At 37.4% G+C, this 19,979-nt stretch overlaps 1 long non-coding RNA gene across 1 annotated transcript; it reads left to right on the top strand.

Annotated features, from left to right (window-relative positions):
- Positions 1-941: 941 nt before the first annotated feature.
- On the top strand, positions 942-2,743 carry LOC125499343 (uncharacterized). The gene is made up of 3 exons (XR_007276153.2): positions 942-1,081; positions 1,829-1,905; positions 2,578-2,743. It is a non-coding gene; the product is annotated as an uncharacterized LOC125499343 (long non-coding RNA).
- Positions 2,744-19,979: the final 17,236 nt, after the last annotated feature.

Here is a 19,979-nt window from a genome sequence, read left to right as displayed (position 1 = left end):
ATTAATAACTAATCGTAATTAATCAACTAAAACCGATCCAAATTTAGTAATTAAAAATTTCTAAGTTAATTTCTAAGTTATTTGTTTGGTAATTTTGGGTTAATGAAGCTCATAAATTAAGTTACTAAATTTAGCATCAATCTTGTAAATGATGTAGGACTTAAGGTTAAAAATTCTGATGGACCCAATGCCCAAATCCTTTGAGGCCCAAACAAAACAAAAAAAAGGGCTAGCATATTCTTCTCCAAAAATCAGAAAACAACAAAAGGAAAGCAATAACTCCATCTTCTTCCTCCTCCATACGTGGAAGGACAAGAATGGAGATTTCTCAACAAGTCAAAAACTATCTCAGTAAATTTAATTGAGCTTTCACTCTCTCAACCACCCTTAAACCACTGGTTTTTCTCAAAACTACTGAATTTAGCCACTTGTTTTCTTGAATGGTTTTGGTAATTTAAAATTCTGAAATTCATCTACTGAGATAGAAGTTTCTCTATAAATAGGGAGGAATGGTTGAGTTTTAGAATCACAAAATCAACAACAATAATTCAGAAGTTTACATCAACTAAAAGAATTTGAAACAAGGTTTTCAAATCTTTCAACTCCTCTGTTCTTCGTTTTCGGCCACCATTACAACCACCATACAACAACCCAACACCAACAACTCCACTTCTCGACCACCAGCAAGAACCACCAGCCAACGCCACACCTCTTCCTCATCGTTCTCCCTGCACGACCACTCTCTCCTCTTTCGCGAACCGCGCAGCACCACGACCCATCATCTCTTGCCCTTTCTGCCGCCGTCGAGCAGGCATAGCCGCTACCGACCAACCGCCCAGTCCCCTCTCGCGCACTCTGTCGTCGCCTTCGAATCCCTGCACGAACATTCTCTCTCCTCCTTTCTTCGCCACTCCTCTGTTCGTGCGTGCTGTGCTGCTGCTCGTATTTTCCGCCGCCGCCGAAGCTTCGAGGAAGCCGCCGACCGTTCGCGCTGCGCCACACCACCGCGAGCTGCTGTTCGGTTTCGCCGGAGCTCCGAGCCCCCTTGTCTGCTGTTCGTCCCTGCTCCAAGAGAGCAGAGGTACTACACCCTTTTTCCTTTTATTCTTCTCTCTAAAATTCTGGTTTTATAAATTTTAAGAAAAGCCTAATTACTACCTTTTACTCATTAATCTAAGTGGGCCTAAAATCTGATTTACCTTAACTAAACCAACTTGATTCATTGGTTGCTTGTTATTTATTGGACTTAAGTGGACTGTTTTGTGGGCTTAATTAAATCACTTTGTTAAATTAAACCTTTAAATAGTTATGTTAATATTTATGTTAGGGGTTAACTAAAAATGTTATGTTAAACTAATTACTTTCTAGATCTTATAACCTGAATTCTTTATTGAATACTAGGAACACTTAGTTTACAAAATGAGTTGGTATTTAGTTATTAGTGGTTATATAGAATAATAATAACAATTCATGGAAATTAGGCAAGGAATGTTGTAGTAGGTATTTTCCTTATATAGTCACTCATAATTCCAATTTGTAAACTCCTTTAAATGATTATGCAACTATTAATTATAAGCTTACAATATGACTAAATTATGGATAATACTTTTAATTTGATCTCTAAGTAATATCTATCGATTATCATGAGATAAGTATAAAGGTTGTGGATAAACTATTATAACTTCAACAATTACGTAATCGTTAAATAAGTTGACTTTATAACTTATATAAACAATAGTATAAACTAAGAATCATACTTAAAGAGCACTTATATTAATGTTTCTATTAACTTCTAACTTATAAAAATACTCATTTTGAAACTTAAAAGAACTCGTTCCTCGGAGCTCAGTAAGGACGATATCAAGGACATAAGAAGAGGATTATTATTATTATTCTGCAATCAAGGTAACATCTACTGCTAGTACCCGCAATTCCCTTTAAATGTTTTATGAACATGAGAACAATGTGATTTGTAAAAGTTTATCAAAATGTTTATTTTGAGTTGCGGGATTATTCCTATGATTTATTTGTAAATACGTCCTATGAGTTCTATGAACTGGATGGAATATCATGAGCTATTGTTTATGAAAAGATGATATGAAATGATTTTGCTACCTTAATCATTGAGGTAGAGTTGAGATGAATGATTGATGATTATCACCTATGAATATTAAAATTACGAAACATGATAACATAAAGTGAAAGAACTGGTTTGCTGAGCTGATTGGCGGTCGTATACGTACCGAGCTGTTTACTGGGGCACTGGCCCGTTACTGTTATTAGGGCACTGGCCCTTATTAGTGTAGGGTAATGCCCGGGACACAGGTCCTTGCACAGTGGTGCATACACATGGCTGGGAGACGTCCCAGAGCTGACTGATTTTGCAGCAACCAGAGTAAGAAAAATAATAAAAGGATTAATGGTTTATAAAGGTAAAGCTAATGATCGGTATTTTCGACAAATGTTTGAGTTATTCTTTCCCCCTGTTTGCAAATAAAATGAGTTGAAATGAATTTACGTTGCTAGAGTAGCTTGTTACTGAGCCTCGGCTCATAACGTTTTGTATTTATGTTTTAGGTACTGCTGGGGACGATGGTACTGCGTAGTGGCAAGGATTACCACCTTATTAAATCATCTAGTAATAGTGCTACTAACTTGTAAGGTTAACTTAACTAGAATGTAAGACCATATGCTTTAATATAAGTTATCGTTGTTATGTCAAGTAAACGTTAACGTTGTCTACTTTATTATAATATAAGATGTCTAAGTTATCACTATTATATCTCTTAATGTTTAAATATGTTATGATTGTAGCCTTGCACCTTCCTAACCGAAGGTGCGGCAGTAATGCCTCGACTAAATAGGTATTCCGCTGCTAATTAGATTATCTTAAATAGTGAGTTAGTAGTCGGGGCGTTACAGAGTGGTATCAGAGCAAACGGTTCTGAACCATAACGTTTAACCCCATGGTTTTACGTTAAATAAAAATATTTAAGTTATAAAGAGGATTTAAAGGTACATTGATTAAATATAGATAAAATAAGGAATTATGGTTAATAAAATTGAATTAAGTAAATTGAAAACTAAAAATTTTATAATGAGTGTGAGCGTAGGATACGGGAAATGGGAATATTTTACGATTTATTACAACGTAACCGTAATTTGACATGCAGAATGTCGACGCGTTGAGTCAACAACGATGTTACAAACGGTGCTGAAAATGTGCACGTGGAGGATGTGCATATAGAGGATGATCAGGATGATGATTATGAACCTTTTGATAGGAATGCGGAAAGAACGGAAAGGTTGGAAAATATGAGCACTATGTTAGCTGAGTTAATCCAAGAATCCTGGAGGAAGGTAGTTTTAATGAAAATGAGAGCGCTCGATGTTCAAGAAGTTCTCATCTCTTAATCCACCTTCATATGATGGTAAGCCTGATCCAGTGGCGTTTGAAGATTGGATTAATCGCATTGACAGCTGTTTGAAACCTTGCAATGCCCTGAGAAATGGAGGGTAGACTTTGCTGTATTTTATCTCACGGGCCAGGCAAGTTTATGGTGGAAGATTGTTAAGGAAAAGAAAAATGAACCTGGGTTTGGATGGAGCAAACTTCAGGATTTGATGCGAGATAAATTTTATCCTCCTTCACTTAGGAAGCAGAAAGAAGATGAATTCCTTCACTTACAGCAGGTACCATGAGTGTTTTGGAATATGCTAATAAGTTCATGGAGCTTTCAAGGTTCGCCCTGAGCTGGTAACTAGTGAGCAGTCAAGGATGAACCGCTTTCGAGCGAGGTCTTCAGCTCAAATATCAGGATAGGTTGGCATCTCAAAGGTTCACTTCATACCAGGATATGGTTGATGTTGCTGTTAATGTGGAACACGTAGTATTGCTTCGAGAATCTCAGAATAGTAACTTTAAAAGGAGGAATGATGGAAGGAGTGATAATCCAGGAGGAGCAAAAAGGCCGAATCAGGGTTATCAAGGAGGCCAAAATTTTAGGAGGAATGATAAAATCAATTGGTTACAGAGGACAAGGAGGCAACAAACACCAGAACAACTACAAGGCGCCAGCGAACAGATCCCAAGGGTGTACCAAGTGCGGAAGAATGAGTCATTTAGCAAATGAGTGTCGTATTGGCACAAACACTTGCTATCGGTGCGGAAGCCACGAGCATTATGTTCGAGAGTGCCCAAAGCCACCAGGGACCACCAATGCCACAGGAGGGACTACTTCAGGTGGTAATGACCGCAACCGAAACAGCAACAATGCCGGAGCATATCGTAATCCACCACGACAAGCACCGACAGGAAGAATCTATGTCATGAGGCAAGATGAGGCTGAGAATGATGACACTGTTATTACCGGTACCTTCTCTATTCATTCTTTGCCTGTCCATGTTTTATTTGATTCTGGAGCTTCACATTCTTTCATTTCCCCATTGTTTGCCAAAAACCTGAACTTGCAACCATCATGTGACTTTTCCTCTCTAAGTGTTGCCCTACCTACTGAGAAACTGTGAGATGTAGAGTCATGTATAGGAATTGTCCAATTGTGTTGGGGAAAGTTGAGTTTCTAGTTGACCTTGTAGAATTTGAGTTATCTGAGTTTGATGTGATTTTGGGGATGAATTGGTTGACTAAATATGAGGCTGACATCAATTGTGTTAAGCAGAGTGTGACCCTTAAAGCACCTGATGGGCGTAGAATTTCATACCAAAAATTTGTGACAAAACCTCAAATCCAAATTGTTTATGGGTTGAGAGCTCAAAAGATGCCTGAGTTTGACTATTTTGGGTACCTTTGTAGTGTCATAGATTTAAATTCCCCTAAACCTTCCATAACTGATATACCTGTGTTTGTGAATACCCAAATGTGTTTCCCGATGAGATACCTGGTATGCCTCCACGAAGAGAATTAGATTTTAGCATCGAGATAATCCCAGGATCAGCCCCCATTTCCAAGGCACCCTATAGGATGGCCCCAACTGAGTTACAAGAATTGAAGAAACAATTAGATGAGTTACTTGAAAAAGGATATATTCGACCGAGTGTGTCACCTTGGGGAGCCCCAGTTTTATTTGTGAAGAAAAAGGATGGAAGTTTGAGGTTATGCATTGATTATCGGGAATTAAACAAGATCACCATTAAAATAAGTACCCATTACCCCGCATAGAGATTTGTTCGATCAACTTCGAGGTGCAAAAGTCTTTTCGAAAATAGATTTGAGGTCTGGTTACCATCAACTCGTATCAAGCCTGAGGATATTACCAAAAATGCCTTTAGAACCCGATATGGTCATTATGAGTTTGTTGTTATGCCTTTTGGGTTAACCAATGCACTACTGTATTTATGGATCTTAATGAACCGTGTCTTCAAGCCATACCTAGACAAGTTTGTGGTTGTTTTCATTGATGATATTTTGGTATATCTAAGAACATAGAGGAACATAAGGAGCATTTGAGGAAAGTAATGGAGATGTTAGTGGAAAATCAATTATATGCTAAGCTGTCAAAGTGTGAATTCTGGCTCAGAGAATATCATTTTTGGGCAATATTTCTCTGAAGAAGGTGTGTCTGTGGATCCCGAGAAAATAAAAGCAATAGTGGAGTGGCCTAGACCAACTAATGTTCCTGAAGTTCGGAGTTTCATGGGATTAGCTGGCTATTACAGAAGATTTGTGCAAGATTTCTCTAGAATTGCCTTACCCATAACCAAACTTGTGAGGAAGAATGTCAAATATAAGTGGACTGAGGAGTGTGAGACTGCCTTCCAAGAACTTAAAAGAAGACTCACCACTGCCCCTGTTCTTACCCTTCCATCTGGAACCGAGGGATTTGTTATCTATAGTGATGCCTCCAAACACGGGTTAGGTTGTGTCTTAATGCAAAAGGAAAAGTGATAGCCTATGCCTCTCGCCAACTCAAAAACATGAACAAAATTATCCCACCCATGACCTTGAACTTGCTGCTGTTGTCTTTGCCCTCAAAATTTGGAGACATTATTTGTATGGAGCCTCGTGTCAAATTTTCACTGATCACAAAAGCCTGAAATATATCTTCACCCAAAAAGAGCTCAACATGAGGCAACGTAGGTGGCTAGAACTCCTGAAGACTATGATCTTGATATCCAATACCATCCTGGAAAAGCCAATGTAGTTGCTGATGCCCTGAGTCGTAAATCTCACCTGAAAACAATCTTGTCTATTCCTCGAGCCATTCATGATGATTTGGTGAGGATGGAGGTAGAACTCATTCAGAAGGAAAAGGGTGTTTGTTTGAATGCAATGGAGGTAAGGCCGTGCTTAATGGATGAAATAAAGGGAGCTCAGGAAAAGGATTCACAACTGGAACGAATAAAGGTGGATGTGAAGAATGGGAAGTCACCTGGTTTTGTGATCCAAGAAGATGGAACTTTGAGGTTTCAAGGAAGATTATGTGTTCCAAATGATGAGAATTTGAAGAAAAGAATTTGAATGAGTCTCACAATGCACCATATTCAATTCACCCTGGAGGAAATAAGTTGTACAAGGATTTAAGGCAGGTGTACTGGTGGAGCAATATGAAACAGGAAGTAGCAGACTTTGTGGCTAAATGCTTAACATGCCAGAGGATTAAAATAGAACACCAGAGGCCAGCTGGTTTGTTGCAGCCTTTGGATGTGCCAGAGTGGAAATGGGATTCCATATCGATGGATTTCATCTTGGGTTTGCCTATGTCAACCAAGGAATGAATTCCATTTGGGTTATTGTGGATCGGTTGACAAAGTCGGCACATTTCCTAGCAGTGAAGAGTAACTGGAGTTTGGATCGATTGGCTGAATTATATATGAACACGATAGTACGCTTACATGGAGTGCCTAGCTCAATTGTTTCTGATCGTGATTCAAGATTTCAGGCAAAATTCTGGAAGGAGTTACAGAAAGCTCTGGAACAAGGCTTAACTTTAGTACTGCTTTTCATCCGACAACAGACGGACAGACAGAAAGGACAAATCAGATTGTGGAAGATATGCTTAGAGCTTGTGTTCTGGATTTTCAAGGAACTTGGGAGAAATTCTTACCTATGGTAGAGTTTTCGTACAATAACAGTTATCAAGCCACTATTGGAATGGCTCCCTATGAGGCACTTTATGGAAGGAAATGTCGCACGCCTTTGTGCTGGAGCGATATTGATGAAGCACGTGTCATAGGTCCAGAGTTGATTCAGGAAACCACAGATAAGATCCGATTGATACAATCAAGAATGAAAGCAGCTCAGAGTAGACAAAAGAGTTATGCAGATCGACGGAGAAGACCATTGGAGTTTATGGTTGGAGATCATGTATTCTTGAAAATATCACCCACGAAAGGAGTCATGAGATTTGGCCAATCAGGGAAGCTAAGTCCAAGGTATATTGGACCATATGAGATCTTAGAACGGGTTAATGAGGTAGCGTATCGGTTAGCATTACCGACTGACCTGGATAAGGTCCATAATGTATTCCATGTGTCGATGTTGCGCAAATATGTCCCAGATCCAGCCACATAATTAGACACGAGCCTTTACACTACGAAATGACTTGACCTATGAGGAGAAACCAATTGAAATACTTGACCGAAGAGAAAAGCAACTAAAGTAAGGTGATCCAAATGGTGAAAGTTCTATGGGCTAACCACTTGACCTCTGAGGCTACTTGGGAGTAGAGGACAAATGAGAACGAAATACCCCACCTTTCTCTTAGGTGATATGATCTTTTGTAATGAATGCTCTAACTGAATATATACTGCATGATATGAATGTTTATTTGATGAATGATTTATGACATTGCTTATTACGCATATATCATATGGATTGAATTTTTATATGAATGTTCCTATTAATGATCTAGGTTCTAACTGAGCTCCAGTTTCGAGGACGAAACTTTTTCTAAGAGGGGAAGGATGTAATATCCCCAAGTTTTAATATTATTTAATTAATAACTAATCGTAATTAATCAACTAAAAACGATCCAAATTTAGTAATTAAAAATTTCTAAGTTAATTTCTAAGTTATTTTGTTTGGTAATTTTGGTTAATGAAGCTCATAAATTAAGTTACTAAATTTAGCATCAATCTTGTAAATGATGTAGGACTTAAGGTTAAAAATTCTGATGGACCCAATGCCCAAATCCTTTGAGGCCCAAACAAAACAAAAAAAAAGGCCTAGCTTTTTTTCTTCTCCAAAAATCAGAAAACACAAAAGGAAAGCAATAACTCCATCTTCTTCCTCCTCCATACGTGGAAGGACAAGAATGGAGATTTCTCAACAAGTCAAAAACTATCTCAGTAAATTTAATTGAGCTTTCACTCTCTCAACCACCCTTAAACCACTGGTTTTTCTCAAAACTACTGAATTTAGCCACTTGTTTTCTTGAATGGTTTTGGTAATTTAAAATTCTGAAATTCATCTACTGAGATGAAGTTTCTCTATAAATAGGGAGGAATGGTTGAGTTTTAGAATCACAAAATCAACAACAATAATTCAGAAGTTTACATCAACTAAAAGAATTTGAAACAAGGTTTTCAAATCTTTCAACTCCTCTGTTCTTCGTTTTCGGCCACCATTACAACCACCATACAACAACCACCACAACTCCACTTCTCGACCACCAGCAAGAACCACCAGCCAACGCCACACCTCTTCCTCATCGTTCTCCCTGCACGACCACTCTCTCCCCTTTCGCGAACCGCGCAGCACCACGACCCATCATCTCTTGCCCTTTCTGCCGCCGTCGAGCAGGCATAGCCGCTACCGACCAACCGCCCAGTCCCCTCTCGCGCACTCTGTCGTCGCCTTCGAATCCCTGCACGAACATTCTCTCTCCTCCTTTCTTCGACCACTCCTCTGGTTCGTGCGTTGCTCGTTGCTGCTGCTCGTATTTTCCGCCGCCGCCGAAGCTTCGAGGAAGCCGCCGACCGTTCGCGCTGCGCCACACCACCGCGAGCTGCTGTTCGGTTTCGCCGGAGCTCCGAGCCCCTTGTCTGCTGTTCGTCCCTGCTCCAAGAGAGCAGAGGTACTACACCCTTTTTCCTTTTATTCTTCTCTCTAAAATTCTGGTTTTAAATATTTTAAGAAAAGCCTAATTACTACCTTTTTCTCATTAATCTAAGTGGGCCTAAAATCTGATTTACCTTAACTAAACCAACTTGATTCATTGGTTGCTTGTTATTTATTGGACTTAAGTGGACTGTTTTGTGGGCTTAATTAAATCACTTGTGTAAATTAAACCTTTAAATAGTTATGTTAATATTTATGTTAGGGGTTAATAAAAATGTTATGTTAAACTAATTACTTTCTAGATCTTATAACTGAATTCTTTATTGAATACTAGGAACACTTAGTTTACAAAATGAGTTGGTATTTAGTTCATTAGTGGTTATGAATAATAATAACAATTCATGGGAAATTAGGCAAGGAATGTTGTAGTAAGGTATTTTCCTTATATAGTCACTCATAATTCCAATTTGTAACTCCTTTAAATGATTATGCAATTATTAATTTATAAGCTTACAATATGACTAAATTATGGATAATACTTTTAATTTGATCTCTAAGTAATATCTATCGATTATCATGAGATAAGTATAAAGGTTGTGGATAAACTATTATAACTTCAACACATTACGTAATCGTTAAATAAGGTGGACTTTATAACTTATATAAACAATAGTATAAACTAAGAATCATACTTAAAGAGCACTTATATTAATGTTTCTATTAACTTCTAACTTATAAAAATACTCATTTTGAAACTTAAAAGAACTCGTTCCTCGGAGCTTAGTAAGGACGATATCAAGGACATAAGAAGAGGATTATTATTATTATTCTGCAATCAAGGTAACATCTACTGCTAGTACCCGCAATTCCCTTTAAATGCTTTTATGAACATGAGAACAATGAGATTTGGTAAAAGCTTATCAAAATATTTATTATTGAGTTGCGGGATGATTACTATGATTTATTTGTAAGTACATTTTATGAGTTTTATGAACTGGATGGATTATCATGAGCTATGGTTATGAAAAGATGATATGAAATGATTTTTGCTACCTAAATCATTAAGGTAGAGCTGAGATGAATGATTGATGACTATCACCTATGAATCATAAAAATTACGGAACATGATAACATAAAGTGAAAGAACTGGTTTGCTGAGCTGATTAGCGGTCGTATACGTACCGAGCTGTTTACTAGGGCACTGGCCCGTTACTGTTATTAGGGCACTGGCCCATTATTAGTGTAGGGTAATGCCGGGGACACAGGTCCTTGCACAGTGGTGCATACACATGGCTGGGAGACGTCCCAGAGCTGACTGATTTTGCAGCAACCAGAGTAAGAAAAAATATTAAAAGGATTAATGGTTTATAAAGGTAAAGCTAAATGATCGGTATTTTCGACAAATGTTTGAGTTATTCTTTCCCCCTGTTTGCAAATAAAATGAGTTGAAATGAATTTACGTTGCTAGAGTAGCTTGTTACTGAGCCTCGGCTCATAACGTTTTGTATTTATGTTTTAGGTACTGCTGGGGACGATGAACTGCGTAGTGGCAAGGATTACCACCTTATTAAATCATCTAGTAATAGTGCTACTTACTTGTAAGGTTAACTTAACTAGAATGTAAGACCCTATGCTTTAATATAAGTTATCGTGTTATGTCAAGTAAACGTTAACGTTGTCTACTTTATTATAATATAAGATGTCTAAGTTGTCACTATTATATCTCTTAATGTTTAGCTATGCTTTATGATTGTAGCCTTGCACCTTCCTAACCGAAGGTGCGGCAGTAATGCCTCGACTAAATAGGTATTCCGCTGCTAATTAGATTACTTAAATCATGAGTTAGTACTCGGGGCGTTACACTTTATGTATGAAATGAAGTATCCTAGTTGGGATGAATAAAAAAAATTTGTTTGTGAGAATTATCTACTTGTGATAAATTCAATGCGAACATGATTCTAAACATGTGCATATTTTAACATTAAATATGAGATGAAAATTATAATGAACAAATCATATGACACATGCAAGCATACCACATTAAACTTAATTAGCAAAAATATCTTCACATGTAACATCATTTTTCTTTGTTTTTTTTTCTTTTTAGTTTTTTTTGCACACACTCTATGAATATGTGCGAACACATGGCGTGTTTGTTAAGAATAAACAAATAGGATACAAAATCCACATATTGCTTGGTTACTTGATCATAACAATTACAATTACTTTGATGCCTAAGCGTAATATATTTTTTCAATTGATCAAGATTAGTGAAATGGGCGAATTCACTCCCATCAAAATCCATTTGCTTTATTGCTCCAGCCGTGGTGACATGCTTAACTAGGCTTGAATTTTCCCCGAGGATCGTGCAACATAGCTCTATTTTCCTTTAAAACTAGATTACCCTCTTCAATGTCACTATCTCAAACTTTTTTTGTTAAATGCACAATCAACTCTACGTTGATAGAGTTAAATGTTATGCAAATCTTGTAGTCGATGCTCATATACGAATGCAAGCTCATCATAATGAGTTTTATACCATTAGTCTTCTGAAATTTCACTTTCTGCTATGATCCTTAGAGATTTTATATCCACCTCAATTGGTAGGACTGGCTCTATCTTGTAAACCAAAGAGTACGAGGTTGTTCTTGTTGGAGTTCTGATTAATATCCTATACCCCCAACGAACATATGGTAGTTTGTCATGCAATTCCCTAGTCTTCTCAACCATCTTGCAACAATAGTCTTGATTGTCTTATTGGCTGCTTCCACCGCCATTTGTTTGGGGACGAAAAGGTGAGGACTGATGATGCTTGATTGCATATATTGCGAGAGTTGCCTTCAGATGACCCTCAAATTGTGACCCATTATCGTAGATGATTTCAAAAGGTATATCATACTAACAGATGATGTTGTTAATCCAATTTTTGGGACTTGCTTTACCCCTAACTTTGAAAATGATGCAACTTCAACCCACTTTGAAAAGTAATCAATTGCTACAAGAATATATTGATGGCCATTTGAAGCCTTCAGATGAATTTGTCCGATTATGTTTATGCCCCAACTCGAAAATGGTGAAGGAGAGGTCATATCATGTAGTGACACAGGCGGCATATGATTGAGGTTAGCAAACATTTGACATTGCTTGCCAGCACAGACAAAACTAATGCAATCACCTTCTAGGGTACTCCAACAGAAACCTGCTCCCAAAATTTTACGAGTCAACATCCTTCCATGCATATGGAGTCCACATTCACCCCCATGAACTTCTTCCATGATGACTTGCTTCTCACTATCATTCATGCAGAGTTGTAGAGTACCATCAAACCCTTTGTGATATAGTTTGCCTTTTAGTATGAGAAAATGAGCAACTAGTCTTCTGCTAGCTATACGATCCTTTTTGCCACTTCTCTCTGGATACTACATAGTTTCCAGAAAAGTCTTGATATCCTTGTACCAAACGTCATCATCATCTTGTTGAGCCAGCATGGAGACAATTTTCGCCACCATCATTGTAGGCCCCTTTCTTGCTTCAATTAAAATTGACTAGATCTTTGTACCATTTCCCATGTTAAATTAATAGCGAGATTGGATAAAGCATCCATGAAACTATTTTGTTCTCGAGGAAGATGTTTGAAGTTGATATCATCAAAATAAGGGATTAACTCCTGAAGGTATTCTATATAGAGCTACAATATATATTACTCATTTCTAACTCTCCATATTCCTATTGTTTAAGATATGATAAGATTGGAATCTATACGGTGAGATGTCTTACCCCTGCTACCAGAGCAGCTTTTAATCCATATATAGAGGCTTCATACTCAGATGTATTATTTGTTGTTGGGAAATCCAGCTTGACAACAAATGAAATATGGACTGCTTCGGGATCTACTAACAAAACCCTGCTCCATTGCCTCTCCAATTAGAAGCTCCATCAAAGTACATGTACCATTGTGGATTGTAAATAAAACATAAGTACTCATCATGGAACACATCATCATATCCATCACGGAACACACTAATTAAGGTGATTATCTTAAAACTTGAACAATGACTAATTACAGTGACTATTTCTTAATGTTCATTTTGATCACTAATTGAGGTGATTATCTTTCCTTCCTTTCATCACTAATTAAGGTTATTATCTTACTCCTTCATTTTAATCACTAATATGGGTGATTTTTTGAATATCATTTTAATCACTAATTGGAGTGATTACCTCATTTCTAATACATTTGTTTAATTCTAAAGGTGAGTTATTCATAATCTATTTTATTTTCTTACCTAATGGAACTGGCCATTGATGGTGAGACATAGATCGAACTACGATGGTTTTGATCTATGAGTGGACTCCAATCCCGCAATTATTGGTACGTAGTGCAACTTTGTTGCTCAAACCTACCATTTACAAATGATATATTGGCCCTAAATAATAATGGTTTATGTGTATATGTGCAAACTATGTGACTTTTATTCTTTTAAATAGCCATAATTACTTTGAAATGGAAAATAACGCATTTAGTAAGAGCCCGTTCTAGACGAGACGAGTTCCAGACGTTTGCACCTCTTAACCTAGATCCCGAACCCTATCTCATAGTATGAAAGACCAATGTTTCAAAAATTCCTTATGCATATGAAGTCATCCTCGTTTTAAATGATATTTCTTGAAATTTATTTTAAAATAATTTATTAAATAAATTTGTCCTTATTAAGATATTAATAGGGTGTCGAATTTAAAGTTTTCTAAAACTCATAGTGCAATGATAGACTTTCATTGGATTCAGAATGTTAATTAAGACAGTAAAAAATTGAATACCACATGTTGGTCACTTCACTGGGTACTATACCTCCACTTGAGGTATAAGAGGTTTAAACCTGAACAATGCATTATTTTCCTTATGTATATATAATAAAAAAAAGTTAATCATGGCTATTCTCAATTTAATTTTCGTACATAGCATGTTTATGTGAAAATTACGTGTGCTTGGTAGTTTATCGATCCATACACGTGCACTCTTTTATCCATTTTCTTATTAGGTTTAATAATGTTGTTTATTGGAAAGGGTCAAAATTATGGAATGACGAATTGATGAATTAAGGGCATAAATCCTGAATCCGCGAGCTATTGCGACCTTATGGTCTGTCAGGAGCGTTCGCCCTCGATGGATACAATGGAAGTGACTCAAGGCCACTTTAACTTAATATCTCCTTAAATGAACCACCCTTTAGTTGACTTATAGAACATATAGATGAATGCACAAATGTCCTTTATTTATTTCTGTTATAGAATAATGTAAAAATATTTCAAAAAACCCTCAATCCGTTTTGAGTCGTTTTATATTTCAGTAATTATTAACTGTAGCATAAATGGTGCTAGATTATTGAAATATTAAAAGTATTCTTGTTTATTTACCGTAAGTGTCATAAAAAAGGGATGTATACTCACTCATTTTAAAAAACGAAACAAAACTCACATTTACTTCACAATTCTTTTCATTCAAATTATTTTTTCTAAAACAAAATTGATTTAAAAAAAAAAACAAAAGATCATGTTTTGAAAATGTAATAAAAAAAATTGAAAAATGAAAAGAGCCATAATCACGAGTTTAAAATGTGTCATGTTTAGAAATTAGAATGCAATTAAAACTGTACAATATCAAAATACAAGAATTCTAGTCTAAAAAAATTGTGTCAAAAGGGATAACAGTTTTCAAACAAAAAAGGAAGCAGAAGAAATCATGTCAAAAGGGATAATGGTTTTCAAACAAAAGAAAGGAGGATTCTTCCATTTCCTACTAAGAAACATAAAAGAATTCAATATTTTTTCACTCACATTGTGAATATGTACATCCCAGGTACTTGACATCCAAAAAAAAAAAAAAAAAGAACTAAAGCATGCATTACTTCACAATGTCTAATTCGAGAAAGCAAATTCAACCTTAAGTTTTGGTAAAGGGAAAAGGCCGTGGGAGGTGTATCAACCAAACCTATGCAGACATGGAAGAACCTCTAGGAACCATCTATGGTCGTATAAAAAGACAAGGTCTCCTAAAATCAAAACATCAATGTTACACTCTGCCACTTCCCAGGTCGACTTGGGTTTATACTACAACTTTTGCGATCAGTATGGACACAAAACAAACTGGTGTGTTGACCTTCGACATGCCATCCACCAGCTAATAGAAGATAGAAAATTTCTCATTCCTCCATCATGGATGCCCCCAATTATGAATTTATGACCTTCACTAAGGCTGGCCTTCCTAAGGAAATAGATCTTCATCAAGCTTTATACATCACACTGAAATGCAATGGCGTGAATTAACCGACGTATAATAGATGATGGATCGGCACTTAACATTTGCCCTAAAGGAACGCTTTATGAGTTGGGATATAATAGTACGTTATCATGCCCTACTGATACAATATTAGGAGCAACTGAGATATAAAGACTGGATTTGTGATGCGGATTTCATGATCGCCGAAGCTTTAACCTCAGTATCTTTGATGTTAGGGCGACCGTAACTCTATACGAACAAAGTTGGTTCCTATCCTGCACACCGAAAACTCAAGTGCCCAACAACCTCGGGAATAATAGCAATCCATGGGAATACGGCACAACCAAGAAGTATTACCCCTACACCTCCAATTGTAGAAGATGAAACAGGTCCTCGGGGAGGTTCTCTAAACCCGTGCATGTTGGGGAGAAATTTTCCTTTAGTGTCCTAAGGAAAGAATACATAAAATATTTATACCATCACAATGACAATTGATCAACTCATTGCCTACGGATCAGGCCGAAGCCACTACGACCATAACTTTCTCTGATAAATATCTGCCAGATAACCCCACTCATAATAGCGCTTTAGACATTGATGTCGATCATAGGGCCAGACATCTCAAAGGGGTAATGGTTGATAATGCAGCCTCAACCACTATCTGCCCCCTCAGTACTCTTATTTGGCTCTGATATTCCCCTCCCTAAGGAAATGACTCTGCAAGAATCTTAGTTGCGAGGAGTCATACGAGAAGTCAATTTTATAATCGTTGATTGTGAGGCTCCTTTCACTCTGTTGTTAGGATGACCATGGCTCCACAAGAACCAAGCTATCATCTCAACATTGCACCAAAAAATGAAGATGTACACAATGGTCCCATGAGATATAAAAATGAGGGTGGCAATGCAGAAATCCCGCATATCTCATATATGTCACTTACATCACGAGGAGAATGACAATGGTCACATAAAGATACCGCCCCTCTAATTGGTAAAATACTGCTTCTGCTGGCCTATTCTCGAGTAGGATCTTGATCAATGGAACTGGATACCAGACATGAAAGGTTAAGAGAATTGAGAACTTCCGTTGGCTTCATAAAGAGTCCTGAGTTGTTAAGTGTGAAGGGAAAGAGAGGCCAGCACACAAGGTTGCTACTATTCAATCTATCATGGAACCTTTTATCTTTCTCGATGAAATTGAATATGAAACAAGAGCCTCTTGCATGCTTATGTGCAAGGCATGGCCATCATGGCTCCTCATCCAAGAAGACAACCCTTTATATGTTGAGAAGCAAAAGGAAAGGTGGAACAAACGTATTTAGATAGGAGAATACATAGCATGGCGCCGAGCAAACTAAAGTCTGAAAAGTTTGAGAAGTACGTAAATCAGTTATTGTTTTTGTATTGTACTTTGTAGGTAGAGCTACGTGTAGCTTGATCTCCTAAATAAAAATCCAATGTTGTAATGCATTTATCTTAGCTTTCTCTACTATGTAATGTACTAAAAGGGGTACGTAGGCAACACATTTTCTGAGTGCAGCTGCAAAAAAAAATTTATATAAAATTTCATCTTCAATATATCAGACTACATTGGGCTTGATTCTCCAAAAAAAAAATCATCATAAGAAAATTTCATCCCCAAATCCGAATCTACCTATGGAGATACGTAGACAACCTTTGGGTTCGGCCTCTTTTGCATTTGATATTTTTCCTTATAGTTTCAGTGCTTAAAAGCGATCAATACAAACGAATCACCACAAAAAAATAAATTTGGGGCATTATAATTTGCGAAAATGAGGACACATGTCTCGTTATATCTCTTTACTCTTATTTATTTCTGTAGCAGGACGAAATGAAAGGATATCACCAAATTGATTTTTGAAAAATATTTGTGTCTTATCTAAAAATGGCAATCTAGAATAAAAGGTCATTTTCTAAAAAAAAGGGTCAAGGAAATTCAATGAAAAGTCTAGAACAAAAAAATTGAAAATTGGGGGTTAAAAAATTTTCTCAAAAATATCATTTCGTTCATTCCTTGTGGAATAAAAAAAAAATTAAAGAGACAAAATCTGAATAAATCATGGTGCTAACTTTTCATTTCATTTTATAATAGCTCTGCCTGGGCCCGCTCAGGATCTAGGCTGATTCGTCGAAGTGTAGACCATAGCGAACGTTCTCTGTCAGTGATACTATCATCCTTGTCTACACCGGTTGTATTCTCCACTACCATTAGTGAAAAAAATCCCATCTGATGCAATCAAAATCAGGCTTGCTGATGCGGTTTTGGTCTGCAACAGATGGGATCGCAGCAGTATTGAGATAAATATTGATCCCTTCTAAAACCGCATCAGATTCGTTAGAATCTGATGTGGTTGTGAACAAGACACATCAAAAAGTGGTGTGGAAGGGTCTTAAACAAAAATAGTAACATGTACAACGTCATGACAAAATTTTAGTCTTGAGTCTCAACATTTCAGTCTATACACAGAATTAAAACACACAATTTTACATGTATAGAATACAACAAAAAAAAAAAAAAAAAAAAACTAATACACAAAACTGAAAAATGAAATATTTTATTGAAAAATGATACTTCCTCCGTTCCATAATAAGTGAAACATAGGGATTGGGCACAAGATTTAATAAACATCACTTTCAAAAGCCAAAAAGTCATAAAATACCCTTTTTATTATCAAAAGGAGGAGAGAGAAAAGCAAACTACACAAGTTTGTGATGGGCACTCTTGTCATTTTGTCACTTTCTTTTATCCATTTAAGGTATGTTTCACTTATTTTGAAACGTTCTAAAATAGTTAGTGTTTCACTTATTATGGAACGGAGGAAGTAAAAACTGAAAAATATATACATAAAATTGAAAAAATACAAATTGAAACTTTTACACAGAATTTTAAAATGAAAAAAAAAAGAAGAAGAAAACTAAAATCTCAAATTGAAACCCTAAATCTAAAAAGGTACAAAATTACAATCTAGATAAAAAACCAAAAATTCAAATGCTTGATTGTGGCTGGTGTTCGTAGACGGCGAGTGAGAAGAGGATGAGTGAGAGACGGCGAGTAAGAGGAAATGGACAACGAGTAAGAGGCAACAGACAGCGAGTGAGAGACGGTGAGTATGAGGCGACGTCGAGTGAGAGACGGCAAGAAAGAGGCGATGGACAGTGAGTGAAAACCCACAAACGGCGAGTAGACCGTGAATGTCATGGTTGGTGTTTGGTCTTGGCTAGTGGTGATTGTCGTGGGTGGTGTGTGTCGGTGGAAGGGTGAGGGAAGAGAAGATAGAGGCTCGTGAGATAGTGAGGTGAGGAGAGAGAAGATGGGGCGCTGATAGAGAGAGGTGGTAGAGAGAAGATGGGGCGTTGAGAGAGGGAGGTGAGGAGAGAAGATGGGCTCTAGGTTTTCTTACTTGCTCTATTGGCTGGCAAAGGCCAATCGAGAGGGGAGAACGAATGGCTCAGGAATCGACCGGTTCCAAGCAGATTCATGGAATTATTGTAGAAGAATTTGATTCTCGTAGCTGAGAGAGGGAGGTGAGGAGAGAGAAGATGTTGAGTGAAGATGGGGCGCTGAGAGAGGGAGGTGAGGAGAGAGAAGATGTTGAGTGAAGATGGGGCGCCCGTTAGGTTTTATTAGGAGCGAATATTGGGCCAGTGGTTTTGGGAAGATTGGGCCAGCCACTTTTGAAAAATTAAGCATCAGTTTTCATAATCTAATGCGGTACAAAAGAGGACCGCATCAGATTGTCCTCCTAGCTTTCCCTCCCTTTATAATATTGATTTTCGAATGCGGTTTTACAAAAACCACATATGTTACTCAGTGACATATAAGGTTTTTACCACTAGTGTACCCGTCTCAACAATATATCTGAAATTCCGAACAATGAGCAGTCACATAAGTCTACCCCTCCACCTCACCCGATGGCTGAGCTCCAAGGACTTTTCCGGGCCATGCTTAACCGACAGGATTATATTGAATAAACTTTGTTGGGCATAATGCGTCAAAGCGCTCAGATGCCTCCTTCTCCAGAGTCGGAAGTAGCTTCACTTTTTTACCTTGAGCCTATGAACAATGAAAGAGAAATTCTCATTTAGCTTGAGGAAGAGGTAATTAAGTTCGAAGAAGCCTTAAAAGGTATGAAGAAGGCTGAACAATGGATGGATATCATGGACTAACACTTTTCCCAAAGGCATGATTACCTCATGGTTCCAAGATGCCTAGTTTGACAAATTTGATGGGATCGGTAGCCCCACCAATTTCCCGAAGATGTATGTGGGGGTAATTAGTCTCTAGGGGAGTGGAAGAGTCTTTGATGGTCCAACGCTTTGAATAGTATTTAGATAGTGCCGCAGTACATTGGTTCCTTAATCTTGAGAACACAAAGAAATCCACTTGGGCTGATATAGTCACATATTTCTCAAACCTTCAAAGCTTTGATTGATATGGGAACTCGGTACAACTATAATGAAGAAATTGATGTTACTAGAAGGGATCTTGAGACCACCTCTCAGAACCTTAATGAGACGTTTTCTTCATTCATCACTCGGTGGAGAAACAAAGCCTCCAATATTATGAGTAAGCCTAATGAAGAGGAAAAACTGCAAATCGTTGTGAAGAAACTTCTTCCTGTCTACCAGAAACATTTGGCGCAGCATACCAATATTTCCCAAC

The sequence above is a fragment of the Beta vulgaris genome, chromosome 7 (genome assembly GCF_026745355.1).
Source record: "Beta vulgaris subsp. vulgaris cultivar EL10 chromosome 7, EL10.2, whole genome shotgun sequence".
NCBI classification, from domain to species: domain Eukaryota; kingdom Viridiplantae; phylum Streptophyta; class Magnoliopsida; order Caryophyllales; family Amaranthaceae; genus Beta; species Beta vulgaris.
This window is presented reverse-complemented; position numbering and strand designations above follow the sequence as displayed.